Here is a 26,883-nt window from a genome sequence, read left to right as displayed (position 1 = left end):
TGTTTGCCGTGAAAGATCTCTGTCTTCTTTTTATTACCTTTCCTAAGTGAAAGTTCAATCTTAATTGGTTTATAGGAGTTTTATAAAATATGTAGGGTTGCTGGGGATATAAGCAGCACATGTTGGATGGTCATAATCAGGTTGTTTTCCATCAATAGTTTAGTCTATATTAGCTCCTGAAGTACATACTAATTGTTCAACATCCTCACTAATCAATGACTTCGTAAAAAGTGTGATTGTTCTAATGGTTGTTTATCAATAAATGAAGATGTGTGTTTTTTACTTAACTTTTAACTTTTTAAAGGTAACATTTAGAAATAAAAACTGTGAGAGTATTGGATCAACAAAGGAGAGAAAAATGGATGAGTGGAAATCAGTTGGCAGATGATTACTCCCCACCCTTGGGGAATCTGTGAAAGTCTGTGACTCTCTAATACAGAATAACAATTAAATTTAGCTAAATAAACCCAAACTAACTGAAAATGATTGAAATACTTCCCCTCCCAACCCCCAAAGTTCCCCAGGCATTTTGTAGTTGTCATTCAAGTCCTCACAAACAATGTGGCTTTAACAGAGGATATATCTTTAGGTGCTGTAACGCTGCAGATAGACTTTTTTCAGCTCTCCTATTTTAGTTTTGTGCTGTCTGTTGAGATGTTATGTTTTTAGGACAAAGATTCCCTATGGTAGCTACGGGCAGCACCCACGTGCAGGGAATATACTGAAGCCGGAATGTGAAGGTATAGTGGATCTAGTGACAACTTCTTTTGCTGGTTTAGAAAGATATTTCTTCCTTCCACTCAGAAATGCACCTTTCCTTATTCTCTCCACTTCTGAGAGGCAGATCGCAGCTGTTCTCTTTAAACTGGGAGATGTTTGCCAAATTTCATCAGCTGAGAATATGGCTGCTTTTCTATTCCTGTCTTTGTTCAGAGAAGACACCTTTATGCTCTCTGTGATGTGGGAGGTATTGCTGGAACCAGCCCTCAGTGGTGCAATGTCAAATTCTCAAAATGTCAGATTTATTTGTGCATGTGATGGTGTAATTTGGCTTCCTGCTGTGCAAATGAGAGGATTAATTTCCATAATATAGAAATTAACAGTGCAGTTATATTTCTCCATCTCTTAGCACAAATTAGCAGCTGTGGATAACAGCAGCCAGTTTAGCCTCCTTTTTGCCCTCCCTCCAAATAACCATTGATGAAGACACTTGCCCCAGTTAAATAACACTGGATGCCAAAGTGGTGTTATTTCCTCCTGCTCTGTATCCCTCCTTGTTTATCTGCCTTTGAGACTTCAACTGATTCCTAGAAGTCATGGCTCTGACTGCCCTTCCCTGAGCAAAAATCAGGGAGGGGTCAGGGTTATTCCACCCAAGGCTGTGTGTGATACAGAGAACAGTGAACTCAAAGAGCTGAAGCAGAGATGCGTGGTCCCCTCTACAAACTCTGCTGTGGAGATGATATTTCCTCTCAGAGGAACACGGCAAACAACTGGGTTTAGTTACATTTTAAGCCACCTGGGAAAAGCATTGCAAGATTGTCTGTTGGAGCCCTTGCAATTCTTCTGGTGGATTTACTTGTGATTCAACGACACGATGGGCTTATCTAAAAACATAGCAAACATATCAAGCCCCTGTAGGCTGTGAGGCAAAATCATCTTGTTATCGTGCACTAGATCCATGAATCACAGTTGGAAACTCTTGAGCCTGTCCACTGACAGGTCTAGTAGAAAAGTCTGAAATCTGGCCCATCAGATGTTAGACGTGGAGGGCTTTGTACCTAGGGTTGGGCAAATAAAATATAGCTTAGTTTGGAACTTCAAATACAACAGAAGGGCTGTGGGAAGAAGGGAGAGTTGCTCTCTCTCATTTTTGTTCTTCACAGAGGTCCACTGTGGAATTTCACTTAACTGAGAAATTGAAGGCTTCTGCTGAGGTTAAGTGTAGTGATGTCCACATATGTGTTTACTCACATTAAGCAAACCACAGAATCAAGGCTCTGTTTTTTAAACTGGAAAAGATATATAAATAGATCACAGGAACTTATATGTGACAATAATTCTTCAAGGATATGGATAATCAATAATATGTTTTCAGAACATAAGGGTGTGTTTGGGCATTAATCTCAACACACTGGGATGAATATTTATTTCTTCACTGAACTAGAGATTTCTTTTTTCTTTTCCCCATAAATCTCATAAATTGTAATAAAGGTCCAAATTTGGCTTTTTATCTCCTAATTGTTCCATAAATCTTTGTAAGTTCTGCATTACGTCTGTATAAATAATCAAACCCAAAGGGGTGAGAATTAAAATGCTAAGGAAAGTTAGTATCACCTATCCTGATAGCGAAGCTACCTAGGATTGAATCCTGTTTGAAATAGTAACTGAATGCACTAGATTAAAGAAAATGCCCTTGTGATTCTGATTTCTTCCTTGGCTGAGCATATCTATGATAATGTATAAATAAAAAGGACAGTGCAATTTAAAGCTCAACTATGATATAGAATAACACAGGTATGGGCAAACTCTTATGTTGATCTGTCAGACTTTTTTCTTTTCCAAGTAAGAGTTAAATGAGGTGTTATAAACTTGGTAGGAGAAGGAAGATACTGCCTCTTAGAAAGGACAAATATCCCAACAACTTCTAACTTCATAACTCGGAGGTAGGAACATGGACCTTCATATTTTTGCAGATCCTCTTTCACTTCAAATTGTGACTCCCAATTTCCATTTCTTTTCTGCAATGTTAAAGATCTGCACAAGTGCAGCTGTATGTAGTTGTCTTATAATCTTCTCTTTCCTGTAATAATAATAAAAAACAACAACAAAAAAAAACCCAAAACCAAACAAACAAAAACAAAAAAAAACCCAAAAAAAACAAACAAAAAAAAAAAAAAAACAAAAAACAAACAAACAAACAAAAAACCCAACAGTTTTTTTGTTCAAAATCTGAGAGAAATGTGTTCTCACAATATGCGTAGTTCACTAGTGGAACTCACTGCTTCAGTGACACTACTTAATGCCAAGTAAGTAAAACAACAGGTGGTTGCTTTTCTAAATTGGATTGAAAAATCTATATAATGTAATAACTACCCTGTAGTGGTTGATATGTTTCTAGACTTTCTCTACTTTTGTGATTAGAAACATATTTACCAGTAGGAATTGAGACATTAAGCTATCCTTTAACAGTATTTTCACAGGCTTATTGCAACTTATTGAAAAGCCTCCAGTGCTGGTCACTGTGAAAAGCTACAGGACTATGTTAACCATTGGTCTGACTCAGGTGGGAGATGGCAGTTCTTCTGAAATCACAGCCATTTGCAGGGCTATTAGTGACTAATTCCTAATAATATCATGTTTAATACAGTTTCTAATACTGACGAGTGACACTGCCCACTTGGGACTGGGAGTCCCCTGTTTCTTCCTGCTGGGCTTACTGAAGTGGGGAGCAAAGAAGGGCAGGACAAAGACAAGTGTGAACGCAATGACGCTATGTGCTCTATGTGTGTAGAGATGGAAAAATCTAATAATATAACATGTCACTATCCTCATCCTGGAATATCAAATCCTTCAGCACACATATTTTTGCCACTGAATGTTTTCCATGGGCTGTTATACCTGATATTACTGAAGGGCATATGGGCTTGGTTCTTCTAGATGACTTGTAAAAATTAGTGAACATTTGGAATAGTTAACTACAGAAAGTGTCAGGTTGTCATGCTTGATGTAATGACATTGCCTGCAATTTCCATATTTTTATGAACTTGTTCTGGACTTGTTACAAGAAAAAAACCTAAATGTGCATACATTTGCCTTAATATATATATGATATTTCTACAGTAGTGTCTCCAGGACCTACAGCCTTGAAAAGTGTCAATGTGCTCAGGACTGTTATTACTGAATTCTTTACCATATGGTGATTCTTGATGGATAGAACCTGTGGAATGATTCAGAAATACTTTTGTGAATGAAAGTTACCAAGTGGGGTCATTATTCATTGGACAGTATCTGGGCAACTTCCAATTTCTTTGTGAAAATACCTTTACTCTGAGAAGTGCTCCAACCAGTCATGCTGAAGTTGTGATATCTGTTGGTAATGATTCTTTCTTTAAATCTATTTGTTTTAAATGCATGGATCATCTACAGGAAAACTATATTAAACCAATAAATAGATATGTAGTCTAAGCTGTCAGATCAGTCTTTATGTGCCATTGGTGGAGAGAAGGCAGCAGAGTCTGTCCATCTTAAGATACAACTGACATGAATCAGTCTCTAGAGGCTCCTATCTCTTTTCATTGATTGTGAACCATTAAACTGCTACACTTTCTCTAGACAGTTAAACTTAACTGAGACAAATCCACTGGTGAAGGAACTGAAGTACTAACAAGTGGCTTTGATAGGGGAAAAAATGAGCATTGCTATTCACAAATAAAGTAAATAGGTTACAAAGAACCCATTGCAGGAAAACAGTACATCAGACTAAGGTGGGCAGCACTTCTGAATGAGGAGTTACTGAGCCCAAAATGCCCTCTACCCCAAAGTCAGTTCATAAACAATTTACTGAGTAACTGTAGGTGTGTATACCTATGGCTGTGCCCATTCAGAGTCCTGCAGAGTGATTACTGTGTGCACTGTCACTCTGTGTTAGTGTCTGATCAGGAGTTTGTTTGGTAACAGGGAAATGCTATATGTAGCTTGAAAACAGTATAACCACATTAGTGAATGAGCTAGGGCAGTGCAGCCATATAAATATTAATGATTCAGTGTCTTTTCACAGCTTTGTATTCTAAAGCGCTCTTCTATCTACTCTTCTGACTCCTGGGTGATTTGGGATGAAGCATGCTCTGGCTTTTCCTTTCTGATCCAAGTATGGTATTAAGGAAAAGAAATAATTTTTCTGAAAGAACTGTTTCAACTAGCTTTATTTTCCTTTAGCTTTTTCACATCAATGTGGACATGGTTCTAAGAGGCACATGTCTTCTGCACTTCTGTCTCCTTCAGAGTCAGTAGTGACTTGTTGCACCATCAGTGACACTAGATGAAAAACCAGGAAACTCATCCAATACTGACATTTGTGCTTTGCATCTCCTATGTTTAAAAAAAAAAAAAAAAAAAAAAAATTAAAAGAAAGAAAAAGGGTTGCAAGTAGATTTTGTTAGTGTTCTAACATTTTGATGTAGACACAATATTAGGGGGGGCTCTTTTCTATACCTGTTTGTGTTGATATGCCCAGATGGTCCTTGCCTTAAAAAATACACAGTTCAGGTGAACACAGAAATGGCTTTACTATCTGAGGAAAAAGACTGGCACCTATAACATGAGAAGATTGCATGGATCTGCTTAGTGCTTCAGTAAGAAACTTAACCAGCCCAGCACCTCCACCTTCCCTAACAAATATAGTACATTAGAAATATTTCTGGGGATCCTCCAGTAAGTCAGATGAGTGTGTATTTGTTTACTTGGTGTTTTCTTGTTTGTGTTTGTTTTTTTTTTTTTTTTTTTTTCCTGAAAAGAGGGTTTTTCTACAGAACTATGTCCCCTTGTGATTCAGCCACCTGTGCAGATTCTATCAACTCCTCTGAGCGACTAAGAAACCTGAATTTGCCAAAGTAGAACATATCTTTCTCTTCCCTGTTTATATTTGTTTCTTCCTTCTTATCTAGCCAGCTTTACGTTTCCCTAGGCAGTTAGTGTTCAAGATCCCTGTATTTATGCTGAGCTCCTGCTTGTACCCATATAACATTCAGATACCCCAGAGTATCCCTCTGCTGCTCTGTCAAATGAAGAGTGACCTGGCACAGCTCTTATTTTAAGATTATTTTGCAAAGTGTTACTCTGTTTTCCAGGGGGCAGGGTGGACTTTCAAGCTGACTGTGTTATATGACTTGTTACTCTACTTGACACAATATGAAAAAACAACCCTCTGAGGCAGTAGACCTTATCCCAGGATGAGGTCTTTCACTTCATGAAGGTAAATCTAGAGCAATGCAACTGGATTTTTCCACTCACACGGCCATGGAGCAGAGCAGAACCTTCTACTGTAACTTTATCAATTTAATGACATATATATTCAACAGAAATCATACACCTGTCTTTCCTAATGCACAATTCTGTAATATTTGCACTCACTAAAATCTTTAGCAGTCACTAGGAATAGATGTCTTCCTTTTAAAAGGGGTGGCCCTAGTAGGTATGCTGACCTTACAATCCACAAAGACAGTGTAGAAAAGGTGAATGAGACTCCAGTTAGCAGGCAAAACCAGGTGCTGTTTAGCTTGTTTCTCAGTAAGGATAGAGTTTTTATCCAGTGATCTTTTACTGTGATGATTAACATTTTCAATTCTATACCAGTGCTCTCTGAAGTATGATCTAATTAGTAAAAGGTGTTTGGGATTCTTTTTTCCAATGTCACATGATTTTCCTAATCAAAAAAAACCATTTTGCTGATGTTTTCTACAAATTAATAAGAGTTTTGATAACATTTTAAGATTACATTTTCTCTTCCACATAAAGACAAGGAAAAAAAAAATACTGTCTGATCTGAAGGAAATGTTTTGAAAACCTTGTTTTACTTAATTTTTTTTTACCTTTATTGTATTTATTTTATGAGATGTTCACAGTTGAGATTTTTCATGTGTTATATCAAGGCTTGTTACAATTGCTGATAAAAGTATGACAGTATCATTTACCAATAGGCTGAGAAATCTCACCAGAAGAACCTGTAGGAAATTAAGTTTCAAATACATGTATGTGGATGTGTATGCACAAAAAATTTTTGGCTGCTTCCGATTAAAGCTGGAAACTTTGGTAATATACTGTGGATGATTAGATCTGTCTTTTTCAAATTGTCTGACTTGAAGATCTATTCAGGTTTTCGAAAACTTTTACACTAAGGATATGATATGAGAGGCAAGAAAACCTAGCTCAGTACCTCTCGTTTTAGTCTGAAAAGCATGAGAAATGTTATTGTTACAGCTATAGGATAACAATACACTCCCTTTCAATCTACAATAGTCTGTGGTTCAATTATCAAAAATCAATTTCTTCTGGTGGACCATCTTGGACAGTCCTCGGAATTGATGCTTTAAAGGTGGGGGGTTTTCGTCTATCTGTTTCTCAGCTTTGCAGTTTGAATGTCAGTTGCACTGTTATTCTCCATTTCTGGAAAATGAAGAATGACTTATGAAGGAGGTGGTGATTCCTTTTATATTCTGCCTATGAATATGATAATTTAAATTTAGAAATTATTTTAATAAGTGTTTGACAATCTCCTGTGGGATGTACATAGTTCCTACTTATCATACCAAACTCTTGATATATATTCTGAGGGCAAGAAGGGTACTACTTTTCAATTTATACATGTTTTAGGTCTGAAATGCAATCTACAGGTGAATCCAAAGAAAGGCTAGCAACAAAGCATAGGGCCTATGATACGCAGAAGTCTGCTACTTACCTTAAAGATTAGGCCTTTACTTTCTGTATCATCTATGCTCCCCTGTTTCTCATAGTAGGCAGCTTTAAGCCTGACAATATCATGTTGAGAATCACCAGGTGGAGTTATTACACACATTTTAGAGATTATTTTTCCTGACTGTGTAAGCACTGTTAAAGACATAGTTACATTGGTTTTAATTTTGTGAAATAATTTCTGACTGTAGGGTGTATCATAAGTCATGAAGGATGATATCTTCCATTCTTCAACTCCCTATCTAGAGTGTTTTCTGTTATCCCCTGGGAGTAAGCAGTTATATCTGGTCCTAGAGTCTTAAGACAACTGTCTGCATGTTCCTCGCAATCTTCACTCCTGTAGGATTATGTATACAGTATATGTAAATACATTGCACAACATATAAACCTGAACTGTGCAACAGACAAGATTGTAAATGTGAGGAAATATGCAGATAAAGGTTGAGATGTGGTATTGATGAGTAAGTTTGGGTTATTGTTGTTGAGTGTGGAAGAGGAGTCAAAATCAGCAGGGATCACAGGAAGAAGGAAGCTGCCTGTCTAGCAGATGCTGAAGGAGGAGATGAGGAGTATCAAGCAGGGTCCTTGAAAAGAAAGGAGAATAAAGGTAGGTGGAAGGGGGAGATGAAGGCAAATTGTGTAGGGGATATCTGGGAGAGAGTGTAGAAGGGGATAAGTAAAGAAAGGCATGGGAAGGATGTGTGTTGTAATGCAGATGAGAAACACTCTGAGGAACTTGGGTAAAGGGCAAACAGGCAGTTAACAAATAAATTTGGAAAATGCTGCAGGGAGAGTTCTGACCCAGCTCGGGCTCACTCTGGCTGCCAGCGGCAGCAGAGCAGTATGGCTGAGAACGACATGTGTCTGTCACTATCAGGCTCCCTGCTAGGGGGATGCAGGAGTTGTATTTATCCTGATCTAAAGAAGGCATATTGATTAATCGGGAATCTGCATGCGCAGTTATAGCTATTCTGTCTGAGTGTCAGTAAGATGATGTGAATGCTTACTTTAAATGTTAAATTATTCTTTAGATTGTAGTCACATGTGTTTCTTCTGCTCTTTGGAGTCAATCCACTGAGATCTCTGACTCACAGACAAAGTGATCTTTCAAAGTCAAGCTGGTATTTGAACAGCACTTAATATCTGCCCAAAAATCTAGACTAAATACCCATTAAATGAAGGCACTCAACATCACACTCTAAAATGGGGTAACATCTACAAGTACTTACATAGTGATTTAAGAATTAAGGAATAATGAATGGGAATTAACTGATTTCTTACTGTGGTTTTGTGGGGAATTTATTATGTCTGTCACCTTGCAAATAAAAGCACAACAAATTAACAGAAAAGTTGGATTAAGGAAAAGTTCAAACTGTAAGTAACTTTCACTGAAGTCTTTATCACCAGATATGCTTTCTCTGTCACTTCAAATCATTATGGAGGATAGGGTGCTTAGGGATTAGTATGGATTTGATGAGAGAAACTGTGCTATACGCTGTGCAAGAGGTCAATCTTGAGAATCACATTGATCTTCTCTCTGTTTATGAACCCATTAAATGCCCTATGGGACAAACAAATCCTCCTTTTCTACAAAAGAAAACCTCTCTGTTTGGAAGGGGTGGTTCAAGCACAAGTACTATCCTATATTAAGATACTGAACTCTAGGTAAACCAAATTAAAGTCCTGAATATAGACTTCAGGGATATGTGGAAGTGCATAATCTGTGTAATGTGCAGTTGTTTACTACATAGAAATTTGTCTTTTACATGGTGAGCAGCAGGAACAGAAACCAAATAGTGGGTCAGCCATTCCAGATATTTATTCTTGACATATATACTTGATAATAGATGGGCAATTTGGGAGATGTTGCTTCTAATATTATGTGTGCTTTGCTCTACACCAGACTGAATGCCCCATATCTTTCTGAAATAAAATAAGAAATGTTAATTTTCCCTATAGTGTATTGAGTTAGAGATGTCCTGGATGCTTCCATTTTTGAAACACAATCTCATTACTGAACTTTAAACTGCAGGGCCTAAGAGAGAAGTAAGTCCATATGAAACTCTTATACTACTGGGTTGATAGACACAGAAAAGAGGAGAAAGTGCCCTAAGAAACACTCAAGGACTTGATTCCCACTCCTGCTTTTTAGCTCTGAGGCAGAATAAATTCTGTTTGCATCTTTCCTCATCTGTGCTTTTCTCAGATGACATTTTATTGTCCTCCTGTTGCTAAACTAATATTGCAAGAGATTACTTATTGTGAAGCTGGAGAAAGAAATATCACTACTGGCTTATGTCACTTACCTTTCTACGATTTAAAGTTACCAAAATGAAGATTAAGGGCAGGGGGAGTAGTGGGGAACGGGGCAGAGGAAAGGGCTAAGTGGAAAAAATGACAGCTCTCTGTCTAGGAGGATCCTCTGTGAATCCAAGGAAGGTGCTAATCAAATAAGTGCTTATCATCCCTTTTGCAACATGAGTGTCTGTACATAATTAGGTGTACAAGCTGGCAAATCTCTTCTAAGAAGACATGCTGTGGGGTCTGAATCATCACTAATGATCTTTCACACTACTGATATGAATGCAAGGAATATTAATATCCCTGCCTATTTATCTTGCACTAGATGTAAATTTCCTAGCAGCAACTTGTCATAGGAAGATGTGGAAAAGAGAAGAAATATCTGTTAATTCCACTAAATGCTTCACTATGTTGATATAATTTCACTATGAAATTCTTTGATTCCTTACTGGGATGTAGAAGTGCAATAGAATGTCCTTGGTTTCCTTTCATTTTATTAGAGTTTTTTTTGTTATAATTGTTTTTCACTTCTAAGGGAGAAATTGCTGGTTTCAGAAATTCCCTGCACGTGAGTGGCGCTTTGCTAAACAGTAAAGAGGGACGTGTGACACTTTCACGTTTCTTGAGCACTCTTCATAAAAGTCTTTCCAAAGAGGTGATATTTTTAATATTTGCTTGTCTTTATTGGCAGTAGTTATCTATGTTGTAGCCAATGAGGTTATTTATTTGCCCGTTGGTTTTGCCACTGTTTGCTAGTTGTTATGTGTCAATTCCATGCAGTGTCTGTAGGGGTGGATGTAATTAGGTACTGCCAGACTAGATCAGATCCAAGGCCTCTAGCATCCATATTCTGGATCCAACAGTGACAGGCATAATAATTCTTAGAAGGTAGAAGAATCACTGTCGTGATTATTTCTCATATATGCCTTTCAAAAATCCCACTCAGTCCCCAAGTAAATACAGACTGGTTTTAGCCTAGATGCTTCAGATTTTCTCTCTTCTAAGATGTTTTTCTTTTCACCATTAGTAATTTGATGTTTTGCAAATTTTTATCTCTCTGAATGTGAGGTAACTCCAGTAACCTTTCCAACTTCTTTTGCCCACTGATATCCTGTGACAGTGAGGTTTCCAGTCTCGGGGAAATTAACTGCATCTCAAGCACCACAATCATACCTATCTTCATATTATGATAAAAGCAGAGTAGAATTCCATATCTAGATTTGAGGTGACTAATTATTCTTTTATATTTTGTGATTACACCTTGTCTTATTTGTCTCTTTTCTAGAATAAACTTCCCCAACCCCAATCACTGTTCACGTAAGGATGCTTCCCAGGCTGCTCTTTTCCTTCCATTTTAAATCCTTTCTGATGTTGTAGTGTTGCTTGTGGATGGAGCAAATAGGACAGTGAAGATGTAACAGATAAGTATACAAGCGATTTATTCAATCATTACTTATTTTTCATCACATCCAACATACCACCTAATAATGTGCTTTACTTTGTGCTAACTTCAGGGCTTCCTGCCTAAAAGACAAGATCAAGGTAATGAAATACCATAAAAGAAACACCATTCACATGTTCAGTTTGTAAAAGGATCATGAGGGGACTATTTGCAGTAAGAAAAGTTAGAATAAGATGACATAAGCAACTCCTCCTGGCTGTGTACTCCTAGGAGGTATGCAAAATACCATCAACAGGTCTGTTCTCATGGGCTTTTCTACTTTTGAAAGATGACAAATTAGGCAGATTTGGATTCCTGATTTGGGATTATGATTTCAACTGATACGAGGCATGTCTAACAACTGCCTCTGATGTCTGAATAGTTTTGGGCTCTGTAGTTGCTGTCAAAGCTTGAAGGGTTTTGTTCACATGTGATACCAGCTCATGTGTACCATATAAGGATAAGTAATTGTGGGAGATTTGGAACCATTAGCACAACCAATGATTTATGAGGTCAGAATGATCTCAGAAAACTGTCATCAGTTGGCACAAACCTCACTATAAATTACAGTGTCATAACTGACCCATTTCACCTGAACTCAGTCATCAAAACTTAGGCCAACTGAACGTTGATATTTTGTTTTACTGGGAGCAAGATGAAGTAACCTGCTTCCCTCTAACTTTTTGAAACCTTGTGTTTTCAGCTAAATTCAAATTTCATACTTAGTGTTGCTGTGAAGCACTGCTTTCTACCTGGGACCCAATGGCTAGTTCTAGGGGTCTGTGGATGGCAACAAACAAAACTAAGCCTGTTTCTAGTAAGGTTAAACAATGTGACAGTCTGCACAGATGTTGCAAATTAAAAACTGTAGATAACAACTTCAGTCTAGTCAACAACTACTGGGAAATTCCACACCTGACTTCTATGATGTGAAAGTAATCTTCACACAGAAACTAATTGTAGTTTCCCTGAATGGTTTGAAGAGGCTTTCTTTTGTTATCTTGTTATAATTATAGAGTTAAGCAACCTTGGAAAAACTGTAAGGGGAATATTAAAATAAAATGAAATATCTTTATTTCTGTGCTGTGCTCTCACATCTTAAATAGGAGGGTAGTCTCAGCTGAAAGAAAGGAAAAAAAAAATATCTCTAGATCATTAAGATCAAGGCCAAAATGAGTAATCAGTGATTTTGGGCTGCCACTTCATATCCATTAACTTCTTAACAGGGAGCAAGGAATTTCAATATGGAATCCTGAACTGTGTAGAAGGGAGTCTGCCCACTTTACAGAGAGGGTGGGTGGGATAGGCACTAACTGTGGAAACTGTTTTAGGCTTTTCTACGTTAGGAGGAAGAATTTTTTATTCGTCTGAGGAGAAAACGTTAGTACCTTAACAAAATGTTAATGACTCTAAATTGCCATAATCTTAGAGTAAAAATTACATAAGTGAGCAGTTTGCGACATTCAGAAGTAGGTATATCAGTGATGTTTAAGAGCAATAAGATAGGTTTTGGAATTAGAATACAATAAGATGAAATAGATTAATTCTGCTCCCTACTTGTTAAGAAGGAAAAGCATGCACCTGGTTGCTGAAAGCCCAAATATGAGAAATTGTTGACGTTCCATATGTACAAGGGAGTGGCAAGCACTATAGAGTGTAGAGCTGCTCTATAGCCCTTTTGGTAATCTGTGTCTCCTTCCCCACTTGTCCTGCAAAAATACAGAAGTCTGACTCCTTTTAGAATGCAAGCTGAATCATCCTGCACCAGCAAATGGGAACCAGCAGCTAAGAAACTTTGGGACATGGTGTGAGAAACTTGTTGTGATGTTAAACTGATCTCTGAAGAACTGCAGCTCAGAACAGTAAACCATGCCCTTATACTGTCAGGAATATATTGCCCAGAATGACAGTGACATTCAGTAGCTTCTGCCAGAGCCATCACTATGTGACACCTGTCAATATAAGCAATGTGGACTTAGTGCATGTGTCTCATATCACACAAACAATAATGTAGTTTTTCATGCTCGAGTTGTCCATTAGTTCAATGGATCCTGATTCTACCAAAGAATCTGCATCATATGGTCTACAAACTGTGAATTCTGATTTTGGATGTCTTGCGCATCACCTTACCTAACCTGATAGACCCCAGACTGGTGTGAGCTAGCTGCCCCTCTGGACATGGAAAATGATACATTATTCATTTGAGCTTTGTTCTTACAACATGGATGCCTTTGATTAGGGTCCCTTGGCTCCATAAACTCAGTCCTGAATGACTGAAATTGATGATAGCGGAGGGAAAATAATACACTAACAGAAACAATAATGGCAATGAAAATGTGCTCAAGAGAAAGCTTAAATGGCCTTCTTCTAAATTAATGTTTTGTCACTAAATAAACAACAAATGCCAAACCAGCTGGACCTGTTTAACACCACCCCTCATCCCCTGCCCCAGCTAGAATCACTAAAAGTGTATGGTTTAGAGGCAGCCAAGCTAATTGCCTCTGGTTCTGTTCGTATTCAGATTCTGGCAAGTCCTATTCATGTAGTGCTTGCCTTAAACTAGTTAGCCCTGGGCCATATTGCCCTATACCCATCTGATCAATCTGCAGATCTGGGGACTTCACAGTGGGCTCAGGGTTCATGGGGCTGGGGATAGCTGTGTGACATTGCACAATGTGGATGGATATCTGCACCAGGGTCCAGCACTTTTCCCCTCTGTTATCTAGTTCCTATTGAACACAGACAACCTCACTGATGAGACTGGGGGGCTCTGGAGACAGTTATTCATGGATGCAATGGCAACAGCCTCAGCATGCAGGTTATACTGCAAATAAGTTAGAAAGTGTGTGGCCTCCAAAAACCACTGTCCAAGACCCTGATGAGAAGTGAGTAAATGCTCCCTGCAGATTTATTCCATTACTTACTAGGCGAAGACAAAGCTGTCAACAATGATATCTCCTTCCCAATTAAGCTCACTATTACAGTCCATAAATCACAGCATGCCTTCCCTGTGGGGAGAGAAAACCTGTACAATTTCTGAAAATACTCATAAACACAGTGTGTGGGAAATAACTATGTTTTTTTTAACCAAGTACATTACATCATATTGCCTTAATATCAAATCATGACTAAGGCTATTAAAGAGACCAGGCCATTGTGCTACACATTAATGTCAGGTGAAGGTCTGCTAAAGTGTTTTTTCTCTTACAGGAGACTGCTGATCATTTCGATTAGTATTGTTTTCTAGCCTTTTCCCACCAAATCGGAGAGAATAGGACTGCAGGGATTTCTATTCCCTTGTCCCAGTGAAAGATCAGCTGGATCAAATCTACCTATGTCTCTTCATAAAAATGCCTTGTGACAGACCTGCCAACACCTTTCACAGGGAATTGATTCCAGTGATTTGATACTTTAATTCATGAAGTTTCTATTTCTGACCAGCTTGATACCTCTATGCTACAGTATGAGCCTACTGCTTCTTATCTTGGACTCTTTCACTTGTACTTAATTACAAATTCCTCTTCATCATAGGAGATTGGGGTGGTTTGTATTTTTGTTTTTCTTTCTTGTTTTTTTTTTTTTTTTTTTTTTTTTGTTTGTTTGTTTGGTTTGTTTTTGTTTTGATTTGTTTTCCCTAGAAGATTCTGTAAGAAAATTACACATGTACTATGGGGCTGCCAGTCCTTTAAACATTGGTACAAACCAGGATAGAACTACAAAGGGTGCTCATAAGATGGGAGGCCAGATACTCTATAAGAAAAAAAGTCTCAACTTTTCAAAGAAGGTTTCCCTATTCTTAAAATATGAATGAAAGTCATAATGAAATGTAAGATACTACTGTGGCAAAGCTCATTAGTATGATGGCTGGAGAGAGTGATACGGCTCTGCTTGTACCTTAAGTGACTGTATGAAATATCTTAGTCTTTGGGGAAGGAGGGTAAGTACCCTGGGAAATATGCAGCATGAAGTTTCATAAAGTCCTGCCTTTAAGGAATTTTGTTAATAAATCTCTCATTTTAAACATGGAGAAGATCCAAACCTAAGAAAGAGCTAGTGCACAGAACTCACATTTAGCAGGAAGCATAGAGGTTAGTTACAGCTCTCTGAGTCTTTCCCATCCAGGCTGTGTATGTCTGTAGGTGAATGTGCTAGGTAGGATGAAGTGTATACCTCTCCCCTGTGAAGAAATGTAAGCCACTGTCGTGGTTTAAACCGGTGGGTGGCCAAACACCATGCAGCTGCTCCCTCACCCTCCCCCCACCCCGGGCATGGGGCAGGGATTTGGAGCAGTAAAGGGAGGCTTGTAGGTTGAGATAAAAACAGTTCAATATTTATAATAAAACAATAAAAATAATAGAAAGGATAAACAAGTAATGCACCCGCTGATTGATATCCAGTCGGTTCCCGGCTAGCGATCCCGAAATACCAAGATCTCACAACCACAGTCCTAGAAGCGAGCGAGAATTCACTCCTTTCCAGCTGCCCTTCCTTTATATACTGAGCATGGTGTTACATGATATAGAATATTTCATTGGCCGCTTTGAGTCCAGTGCTCTGGCCGTGCTCACTCCCAGCTTCTTGTGCACCTGCGCACGGGCAGGACATGGGGAGTTGGAGGGTCCTTGATCTCTCAGCAACAACCGAAAACACCAGTATATTATCAGCATACTTATACCAAATCCTATACTGAATCCAAATTACAGCACTATTCTAGCTAATAATAATAAAACTCAACTCTATCCCAGCCAAAACCATGACAGCCACTCCCTTGGGTTAGTGATGGTTCCTTATAGTTGTGGTAGTCAAAGTATATCATATTAGCTTAGCCTAGTCACCTGATTTCATGGGCTTGACCTGTCTTTTTCTGCAAATTAAGTATCTCGGGTTTTGTTTGTTTGTGGCTTTTTGTTTCTTTTTTTGGCTTGGAAGGCTGAAAAGTTGCTAATCAATATGCAGTTCAGCACAATTATCTCTCTATTCATGGTGTGTCTGCCTGGCTGCCCAGCTGCCTGGAGAGAACTGTACTTCTTGTGTTTCATGGTCTATTGAACAATAAGACTGAATATGTCATGTCATGTAATAATGAAGTGTAGTGTATTTACCATGGGACTGATGGAATAGAGGTTCAAACTTGTCTGTACGCAGTTGTGTTTTAGGTGTTTTGTGTATTCTGTGACCCTATAGAAAAAAATTGTAACAATTAATCCCAGCAGTTGATGATGTATTTTGCATAAACACAACTTATGTATATTCTGATTGACATAGTACTGAAAATGTCTGTGTACATTTCCTGGCTACAAACTGGCTTATTTGTCCTAGTGGCTACATGCACAAGCATGTACACACATAGCTCACTTTGTGTACCACTGACTTAAGAATAAGATAGGGTAGAGTAGATGGATGTAATGATCAAGAAAGATATTAGAAGGGTTTAGACAAAAAGGATAAAGTACTTGGTTTGCCAGATGGAGCAATTATGCTGGGTCTATACTGCTGCTGAAGGATGCCCCATGGGACCTAGCTGCAATAGAGGTGGAGAAGCGCAAATCATACTGGACAAGATCCTGCCTCCCTGCTCTGACAAAGTCCAGTGTAAGTGCCCCAATCAAGCAGGGGGTTTATGTAGGAGACTCCTGTCCTCCTCTCCTCCTCTTTCTTTTTCATTCTTAGAGAGGTCAAAGGTTCTCCCATACTCAGAATCCTTTTGTGAGGTGGTGTGAAACAGAGTTTAGGAAACCTATGGCAGAAACGGAAAGTCTGCACTGCTTAGTGTGACAATATCAACATCTCCATAGACACAGATGCAGGTAACTGAACCAGCACTGGTCAGGCGAAGTCTTCCAGTTTGCTCTCTAACCCTGGAATATACTAATAATATAACTATGATGACATTTCAGTTTTTTAGGAGACTAGGCTGATTGTTTCCGTGCCTTAGCTTTAAAGGGAACCATGAAAGCTTCCTCAGATAGAGGGTAAAGGAAGGATTTAAAATTCTTGCTCCAGGTAGAATAAAAGTGCTGAAGGAATTGGAAATGTCTAGAAAGTAAACTAGAAGAATGGGATTTTGAAGCCTCACGAGGGTTACACATTCCAATTAAACTAACAGAACAAAAATCCTTAATGTCAGGGGAATATATGACTAGAAAATATTTCCTAAGTAATCAAGTCCAATCTCTTATATATAGTGCTGTTCATAGACTGATCAAACTCAGTTTTAAAAATAAAAGGATGATGAGGGGTGCCTTTCCTTCACTACTGTGAGGTTTTTCCAGAATTTCAGTGCTGTGAGGGTTGTAAATTTTTCTTTGCTTCCTGGTATGAATGTATTTATGGCCAGTTTGTGGTAGTGTAGGGTGCTTTATTTGTATTCCCTTTGCATTCTTGCTGTTCCTGATAACATTACAGGTTGCCCTTGCTCAGGTAAGCAGGTGCTTTACTGATCAGCAGAGTTTGGGTACTTTGGATACTTGGCATGAGAAGTGTAGTCCTTGTGCAAAAGAAACCAACACTTGAGATAAGGGTGGCTGCAGCCACTAGAGAGACAAGATCACACTTACTAGGCTTAAGAACTGCGATTTATGTAAATGAATCCTTTCAATTTGTTCCACTGGGTCTTTTTTTTTTTTTTTTTAACACTTCTTTTGTCCCTACAGTTCTGAATCACCTAAATTGCTTATGTAGGATGTGGTGGTACCAGGTGTAATGGGGGGGTGTCACCAAGCAAGATGGAGAGTACTGTAGCCTCAGGCCTTGATGAAAAGTTTCTATCCAGAATATAATGACTAGGTTGAGAGTTTGAGATAACATGATATTTATGACTTGGTCAACGGGTAATGCATATTTCATTATTTATACTGCAGGTCCAGTCAGCTTGCAAACCTAAACTGAAAACAATATTTAAAAAAAAAAAAAAAAAAAGAAAAAGAAAAAAAAGAGGCTTTTCTGAAAGAGAAGCTGCTGTCCTTAGGCCTCTTCTGATGGAAAAGTACATAAAATAACTGTTGTGGAGTTGGACACATAATAGTAGCAATAGAAAGAGGATATTAATAGAGCAAATCCAGTGACAAGACAGCATACAGATTGTTTGAGGTAAGAGATCATCCTGCATCATAAACACATACCGTTGTTATTTATAAACTGGAAGATGGAAAGGGCTTGGATCTCAGAGAGACCATGCTGTGCAAGGTTTTCTATGGTCATTTGTTTTATTTTAGCCAGTATCTTTTGTCCACTAGTGTTCCCAAAACTGTAATTCCAAATGACATTGAACTTCTTTCCTTGCATGAAAACCTGTGTTATCAGGTTTCATTTTAAATGACGCATTTAGCATGCTATGGACAAATGCTAGAAACCTTCAAAGGACTCTGATCTAGTGGAGGGTGAAGTGAAACCCATCATTTGTCCTACAGTGTAAGAGTGATTTAAAATGATAAATAGTAGTACTTATATTTTCTGTACACGTATGTATTTTTTCACACAGATTCCAGTAGCAAGATTTTTCTATGTGCTCTAAAGTAGGTTTCCTTTCCCATGAAATGTTGGACCAGATGATCCTTTGAGGTCCCTTCCAACTGGCTATTCTATGAGGATGAATTATTAATTGTTCAGTGTCTTTGGTGCAGATTCAAGGTGAATGCAAGCATCCCTGGACTGGGTGTGGGATGGATGGAGTGCAGATCTGTTTTATTGTGGCCCTAGGAAGGGAAGAGTAATCCTCTGTTAATTAACAGTTGAAGATTTCTTCCCAGAGATCCAGTAGAAGAAAATAAACAATGCATTGTCTCTAAGAGTGGTGTTCTTATGAAGTCCCATTCCCTTGCATGCTGCTGAAGCACATAGGAAAGAACAGAATCTGGCCTGTAGTGAACACTGGAAATCCTCTGAGGGCTCCAAGAGGTAGAGCACATTGATTCAGTTAATATATCAAGTCACTGTCAGTAATGCCAATGGAGAATAAAGACAACTTTCTTTGAAACATAAGCTTGTCTACAAATGACCCCCCAGTAGTCTTTAAAAGAAAAAATCTTTTATGAAGCAGTCATTCTTCAGGGAATCAATGCTCAACTATCAGAGTCTCCAACCTCTAGAAATATCCTCTAAAGAATTAAATTAGAGACTATGAAGGTAGGATTCTATCTTCTGATTTATGTGTGTGATAGATTGTTTTGCTTAGATAAACAGGCCTTAAATATCCAATTAAACACTACAGCCATCAAAGACTTAGGACAAGGATGGGCTTTGGCCCTCCTTTTAAAAAGATGCTAATACAGGGATGGTTGTTCGCTAGAGGGGAACAAAGTTCTGAAGAAAATAAATCAATATAACATCTTTGTGTTATGCTCTGGCACTTTTCATGGAAGCAGGTCTGAAATGTGGTGTAAAAACTGAGACTGTTTTCCATAAAGTTATTACACCTTCTCTGTATAAATACTAGCTTTCTGACCTCTTCTATTGTTTTTTGTTTTTTTTTTTTTTAGCATTTTACCCTTTAGAAAGTTAATTTTGAGCACTAGCTATGTAAATAGCCTGACACAATTGAAAGGGCTGTGAACAACAAGCAAATGTTGAAAGTGAGAATGGTAAACTGAATCTATTGCAATGAAGAATTATGCTCCGATTAACAATTGTATATCTGCTCAGAGGGAGTACTGGGAATCATCATGTAAGTTTGAGAGTATTCAACCCATGTTGTTGCTGGATCTGTATCAGATATTGTTTAGATCAAACACTTTTTCATACTCATCTCATTTTCTCTATTAGCTGACTAATAAAATAGTGAAGTTTTATGTTTCACTGCATATTTGGGATACATAGCTAGGGTTGCTAGCAGTTTCCTCTCTGCCCTGCTGTCCTGGGTTGAGTGAGTGGTGGAGTTTTTTGGTGGCAGGGGAGGGGGCTCTCAGGGCGGCCCCCTGTGAGAGAAGCTTCTCGAAGCTCCCCCAGCTCCACGTCAGCTCCACTTCTGTTTGGGAAATTGAGCCAATCGGCTGCGCCTCTGCGATAATGTATTTAAGAAGGGACGTGATGACGTGCAGTCGGACTTGTGAGGAGAAGTTGCTGGAGCTGCATGAACACCAAGGTCAGTGAAGGAATGGAGGAAGAGAGGGGGGAGGTGTGCCGGAGCAGAGACCTCCCTGTATCCTGTGGGAGACGGCAGGGCGGCCCCCCCCGCCACCCATGAAGATCTACGGTGGAGCAGACATTGATTTATGGCCTGTTGCTCCTGCTCGCCTGATCAAGGTGCTGTGCCCGAAGAAGGCCGGGGTCTCATGGGAAAAGGCAGCCCCGCTGATGTAATTCAGTGCTGGGAGGATTGCAGCATGCGGGGGAGTCCCAAGCCGGAGCAGCTCGGGAAAGGCTGCAGCTGTGGGAGAGAATCCAGTCAGAGGAAGTTAGTGACCCATGATGGAGCAGTGTGGGGAACGCTGCGGCCCATGGGAGGAATTCAAGTCAGAGAAAGTTTGTGGAGGACTGTCTCCTGTGAGAGGGTGACCACGATGGAGCAGGAGGAACAAGTTTCGGACACTCCCCTCACCAAACATGAAGGAAGTGGCAGCACTGACTGCACCCCCCATTCCCTGCCCCTGAGCCAATGAGGGGAGGAGGTAGAGATATCGGGAGCAGAACTGAGCCCGGGAAGAAGGGAGGGGTGGGGGGAAGGTGTTCTCAAGATGTGGCAATGCTTCTCACTGTCTTACTCTGTTATGTGTTGTTAGTGTCTGTAATAAATGTATGTTATTTTTTTTTCTTCCCCTAACAAGTCTGCCTTTTGCTCGTGATCATAAAAGGGGGATTTTTCCCCATCCCAGTCCTATCTTGAACCCCAAGCCTGGCTCTCTGTCCCTTCTCATTGCCGGAGGGGAAGGGAGAGAGAGGTGCTGCATTGTGGTTGGCTGCCAATCAGGCCTAAACCATGACACCTGCTCTGCTTGCATATATAGTGCTCAGCACAGTAGTGTCCCAATAATTTCCCTATGGGGAACATGGCTGAGAGCTGCTAATTGCTGCAGCTGTCTTGGATCACTTGAGGATCTTAAAGGAGTTGTACACTCCTGGAGATGATTTACAACCAACAAAGAAAAAAACAATTAATCAAATTAAGCACAACAAAGAAAAAACAATTAAAATGGTGTAGAGAGAGGCTGTTCAGTAGGGCATCTTTATTTGTGTGTGTTACTAGTTAATGTCCCAATTACTTATGTCATTAACCTTGTCCTTAACTTGAGAAAATTTCAATAGCTACTAGAAGATTGCTAGCACCAAAGAAAGTCCACATTTCATCTTGAGTCTCTGAAAAATGTTCCATTTAAAAAGGTGAGTGACGAAGGATATTCTGGGCTAAAAGGATGAGAAAAGTATCTTCCTTCAGCTAGAAAAAAATAATATATATGTATAGGTATAATTTGCAGCTCCTAAGAAGAAGCTTCTGAGCAGAGCATACAAGAAGCTTTAGCAGAAAGCCAAGTGCTTTCCTGTGGCATATACTCAAATTCGTGACTGTGGTGTTACACAAAGGATACTTACACAGGTTCACATGTGTGAAGATTTTTTTTTTTTTTTAGTGGACTCTGTAGCTGATTGACAAAAGAGAAGGAGAAAAATAACTTTTGGGGAGAAATGCAAGACATAATAAGAGAGAGGGTGAATAAGAAGAGAGGGAATTCTGTAGCCCTTCCAGGGAGAGATTATTTAGTAATTTCCAGCCACATAGCTTTACCATCAGCAGTCAATCCTTTTCATCTTTTAATGAAAAAAACAGTTTGATGCTTTTCCTTTCTTCATTCTGAAACTTCAGCTGAATGTGACTGTTGGTTGTGAAAATATCTTGAGTTACTGAAATTAATTCTGTCAAACACTGTTTTATGTCTGGTAATATTCACCAGAAGTGGATCTGATTTTCAATGGATTTTCAGAGGAATTGTTGATAAATTTGCTTCAACACTGACTCAAGAATTTGATGGTAGATCAATACAAGTATGGGTTGGAGGATGGAGAAGGAAGGAGAGATGTTCAGATTTGTAATTCTGAAACTGGTCTTTAGACAGTGGCATTCATAAGCAAAGATCTAATGTTTTGAAAAGTTATTTGGTATTATTTTAAACAACTTCTGTGACCATGAGAAAGTTATTGAGGGGAAAATTGTTTGATGTCTTTAATATTGAGTGGAATTTTAAATTGAATAGGTTTAATATGTGTTCTTTGTGGAATAAAGCTTCAGTGTTACAAAGGATAGGAAGATTTTGTTTGCTTTTGTTTGTAAAAGAACAGATTTTGTCTGGTTTCCATCACTGAAAGGAAATTCAGTTGAGGGGGTTCTGAACTCCTGAGAAGGCAGAAAGAACCTTAAGAATAGGGACAACAAACAGAGCACTTTGGATGTAGCCTTGAAAACAACATTTGAAACAAAGAATGACATTATTTACACACCTGCATCAGCATTGAAGAAAGGTCACATTCTGTAAATGCACTGAGGACTCCAGTATTTTAATAACAATAACTCTTTGTAGTTTAAAATGATGATTGTCTTGAAGTACTTTATAACTAAGGGAGCAAGAAACACAACTGTCTTTCCAAAGATGATAGCTGACCAAAAATTTGGTGTTCAGCAGCAAAAAGAAGAGGCTTGGTGGCCAGAAAGATGTAGTTACACCAACATTCAAGCCAGTTTCTCAGAGCATGTTGCATATAACATTGTTAAGCCTAAAAAACATCATTTATACACATTATGTAAACCCCTGGGGAATACAAAGGGAATACAAATGACATGTAATACATTTCTAGAATTAGTCTTGGGGCTGAATAATCAGAGAAGTCAACCAGAATCCCAGTAGAATGGGGAGAACATCATCGAAACAATTTCATTTTTGGGCCTTTGTGTTCCTCAGAGGAGGAGGAATGGTCCTGAACCTGAAATGTGTTCATAAAAGCTGTCCAGAAAAAAAGATCTTTAAAGTGACAAATTAATTTATAACTATCATAATCGTATTGGAAATTGGGACACATTTTCCATAAATATCACAGACGACAAATATCCTGATCAGCTCTGTTTGTAGCTAAGAAAATCAGATCCTATTAAATCTCTTTATTAGACATTGAAGATGATGCCATATGTTAGCATCTATGTAATTTCCCCAAGATTTGAAATGAAGGCATTTGATCAGTGATTTGGAGATGGACTCTCTTTGTATATGTCTTCCTCAATTACCCGAAGCAATATATAACTGTTGATGCAGTACATGCCTGCTTAATGACTAGTCAGACTGTTAATTGCTACTACTTATTACCAAAGGCTGATAATTCTGTGTTATGTTAAGAAGGTTATAAATATATGGAACCTGTCTATTGCCTCACTCTTCTTTCATCAGCCCAGAGGAACCATAAAATGCAACCATTCTAAGGTAAAACTGTGTTTTCTGTCATGAAGGGACAAAGAATCCAAAAAGGCAGAAATATGCTGAGGAAAAATGTAAGGCCCAGTTTAGCATCTAAAAGGGTCACACTGACCAGAAAATCAAACATTTCCTAGAAGCAGGGAAGAGGGCTTATCTCTGTTCCTAGACTCTGTAAGGCTGTGCTCTGGTCTGGTATCTATGCTTGAGAAAAGATGTAGGAATAAAATATAATATATAAACACATCCATCTATGTGAATTTCGAATGCACCCAATCCTGAGGTTTTCATACTTCACCGATATGCTTTTCCAATCTGCTTGCTGTAGGAATCAGTGTTCTCTGCATCAGTGTTATAACGTACTGCTATTTGGCAAGAGAAGGAAAAATCTCAGATGGGATCAGTTTTGCACATGACTTACTTCTAAAAAAACACCACAGAGCGTAGTTGACAGAAACAAAACAACAATGAAGAGTCAAACCCAAGTACAGAGTCCTAGAGGCTCTGATATGTCATTGATGCAAATGACTAGAAGATCCAAGGCTTAAGGAAATTAAAATGTCATGCTTCAGTTCAGTTGTAGTGCTTAAAGTTATGTTTATTTCCTGCTATTTATTCATGCAATCTTTAATATGCTCGCAAATGTCAAGGTAAGTGCTATTCTTAACATTAAAACATTTTGTGGATCAATGCTTTCATGATATGCAAGGAGAAAAGAATCTTCTCCATTATTTTGTATTTTGACTGACAAATTAACTTGCCTACACCTTCAAAGAGATCTGGTAAGAACAGAAAGATATCTCTCTTACCATATACTATAAATATCCATCAGAAGACCTGAGCATGCAGTGGTTGCTCATGAGGCAAATCCTTATTAGAGCAATAATTGCAGTGAGAAATACCAGTTATGCAATTATTTCGTCTGTCTTTTCAACCTGTTACATTCAGACCTTGATAGCTCTATGGCAAACCCATTTCATTATTCTCTTTTCCTTTACTAACTGAGTGAAGACCAGGTCTTTCACAGGATGAATCATTGTTTTGGTGTCCTCGTTCCAATTTACAAATTCCAGATGAAAGTCAGTTCTTTCAGTTAGGTCTCAGTTTGGCTAGAAAAACCTGTATTTTGGCAAAAACAAACCAACCAATCATCCAAGTAAGCCAAGAAAATAATTTATTTTACTGGCTTGCATGAAGCGTTTGGTATCAGTTGCAGTGAATGAAGACTCGGTACACTTAGCAGCCCTGATTAATAATGCTGGTACCAGGTTTTGAACACTTCTGAAAAAAGCTTTATTGAAGTAAGCTATTTGTATGAAATTAATTGGGATTTTTGCATCATTCTCCTAGTAGTCAACTGAGCCACCTACGAAATATATACTTATATCTCACTGTATAGCACTATTACCAGAGGAATTATCACAACTGTTCTGACAAAGCTTTTTGTTTGTATAATATCTACCAATCAACATTAATGAATGAATCTTCACAATATCCTTGAGGGTAGAGGCTTTCTAATGTAGCTGGGGAAGTTGAGGTACAGAGCTATAGCTTTGTCTGAGGCCAGATATGTAACTGTTGTACAATGGAATCAGAACTTTTCTTTCTGGTGTTTTCAACAGCTTTTTTGCCCTCAAGAACATCCTTCTTTACATGCATCTCCAAAAGTGCAATCAAAGCACCACAATGCCCTGTTCAGCTGCTTCTGTGATGCACAGTTGTAATGTTCAAGGATCAGGAGAAAAGCCAGACAGATGCTAATCCTGGAAGATATGTTTCTTCAGGTGCAATATCCTCTTAGAACAGTTACGATTTGCCAAAATCAAAGCAGATACTCTTGTAAGAAGTGAGTGAAGGAATGGGTCTCTGAGTCATTGTGTGATTATTGGTTTGTTCCTGTGGAAAATTAAAAAATAAATCTGTGATTGATAAATCTAATTTGGGTAGGTGTGCACTTCCTAAGTGCTGAAATATTTCAATTTTTTTCTTCTTCTTCTTCTTTTTTTTTTTTTTTTTTTTTTTTTTTCTTAAAGACCATGCTGGAAAATGACATGAGAGAAAAAATAAATAAGCAAAGGGAGCTACTTTTAATTAAATTATGCTTAATGTCCATTATGGCTTAGTATCCAAAGGCTACTAAATTTCACAAAATCCACTGGTTTATCTGGGCTTTAGTTTTTATTGTGGTTACAAGTAAAATTTTCATGAAAAATATCAGATAAGTTCTTCTTTAAATGCTTGTTGACTGAGACTCTCTTCACTGTCAAAGCCTTGATCTGAATACAATATTTCTTAGTTAAGACAAAAGAGCTTACTTAGCCTCATAGTTCATTATATCATGTTGGAAAAATGCATGATAAACTGTTAAAACAAAGGCAGCCCAAAGGAAACTTCCAACACAATCTACTGTATTGATTTAGACAGGAACCAAAGCACACAAGGTCAATATTATGACTATGGTATAATGCTGAAAGGCTGTTACTGTGCAAAACAGTACTTTTTTTGTCTGTACATTTAACCCGTTGTGGTACCTGACACCACTGTAATTTTTCTAATGATCTGATGCCAGAATTTTGCATGAAAGGTTATAAAATACTATTATTAACAACATCTCTTTTTAAATCTCCTGGCAAGAGAAATATTTGGAGGAAAAGAAGTCTAAAGACAACAATTTGAGTTCGTCCGTGATGTGTATAAATGACAGCTGTGCTTTGGAAACTAGAGATTTATTTAAATAAATTACAAAAGTTTCAAGTGACCAGGTACCATGACCTTCTCAAATTACTCCTCACTTCTTTGTCAGACTCATCTTTTGTGCTTTTAATTATTTATTTACCTTAACACCTCCTATGTCTGACTTTAACTCAGCCCTTTTCCCCTCTAATTGACTATTGACTTGGTGTATAGTGTTGGATTTTTCCTTTCTTGACTGTTCTATCTCTAGTTCACCTCTCCTCTGCATCTGCTCAGTTATCTTATTCTTTCCTTTATTTCAGTGCTGTAGCTTTGCAAATTATTGCATGGATAAGGATATTGAGATATATTATCAATTCTGAGTAGGTGGTAGTGAAATTTTAGTTCTGATGTATAGAAATCTGAGTATTATTATAATATAGGCAGTGTCTTTTTTATATATAGTGGATTTGTTGTGTATAATTTGCTGGAAACCTCAGCTCTGATCTCAAAAGCTAACAAATTATCAAATTAAATATTGCAAGGTATTAGCAAAGGATTAGATAACAAAACACAGAACATTATTATGCCATTGTCTAAGTCTATGAT

The sequence above is a fragment of the Tyto alba genome, unplaced genomic scaffold (genome assembly GCF_018691265.1).
Source record: "Tyto alba isolate M040663 unplaced genomic scaffold, T.alba_DEE_v4.0 Super-Scaffold_7, whole genome shotgun sequence".
Classification (NCBI taxonomy): Eukaryota; Metazoa; Chordata; class Aves; order Strigiformes; family Tytonidae; genus Tyto; species Tyto alba.
The sequence above is the reverse complement of the archived record's forward strand: the minus strand, read 5'-3'. Positions refer to the sequence as shown.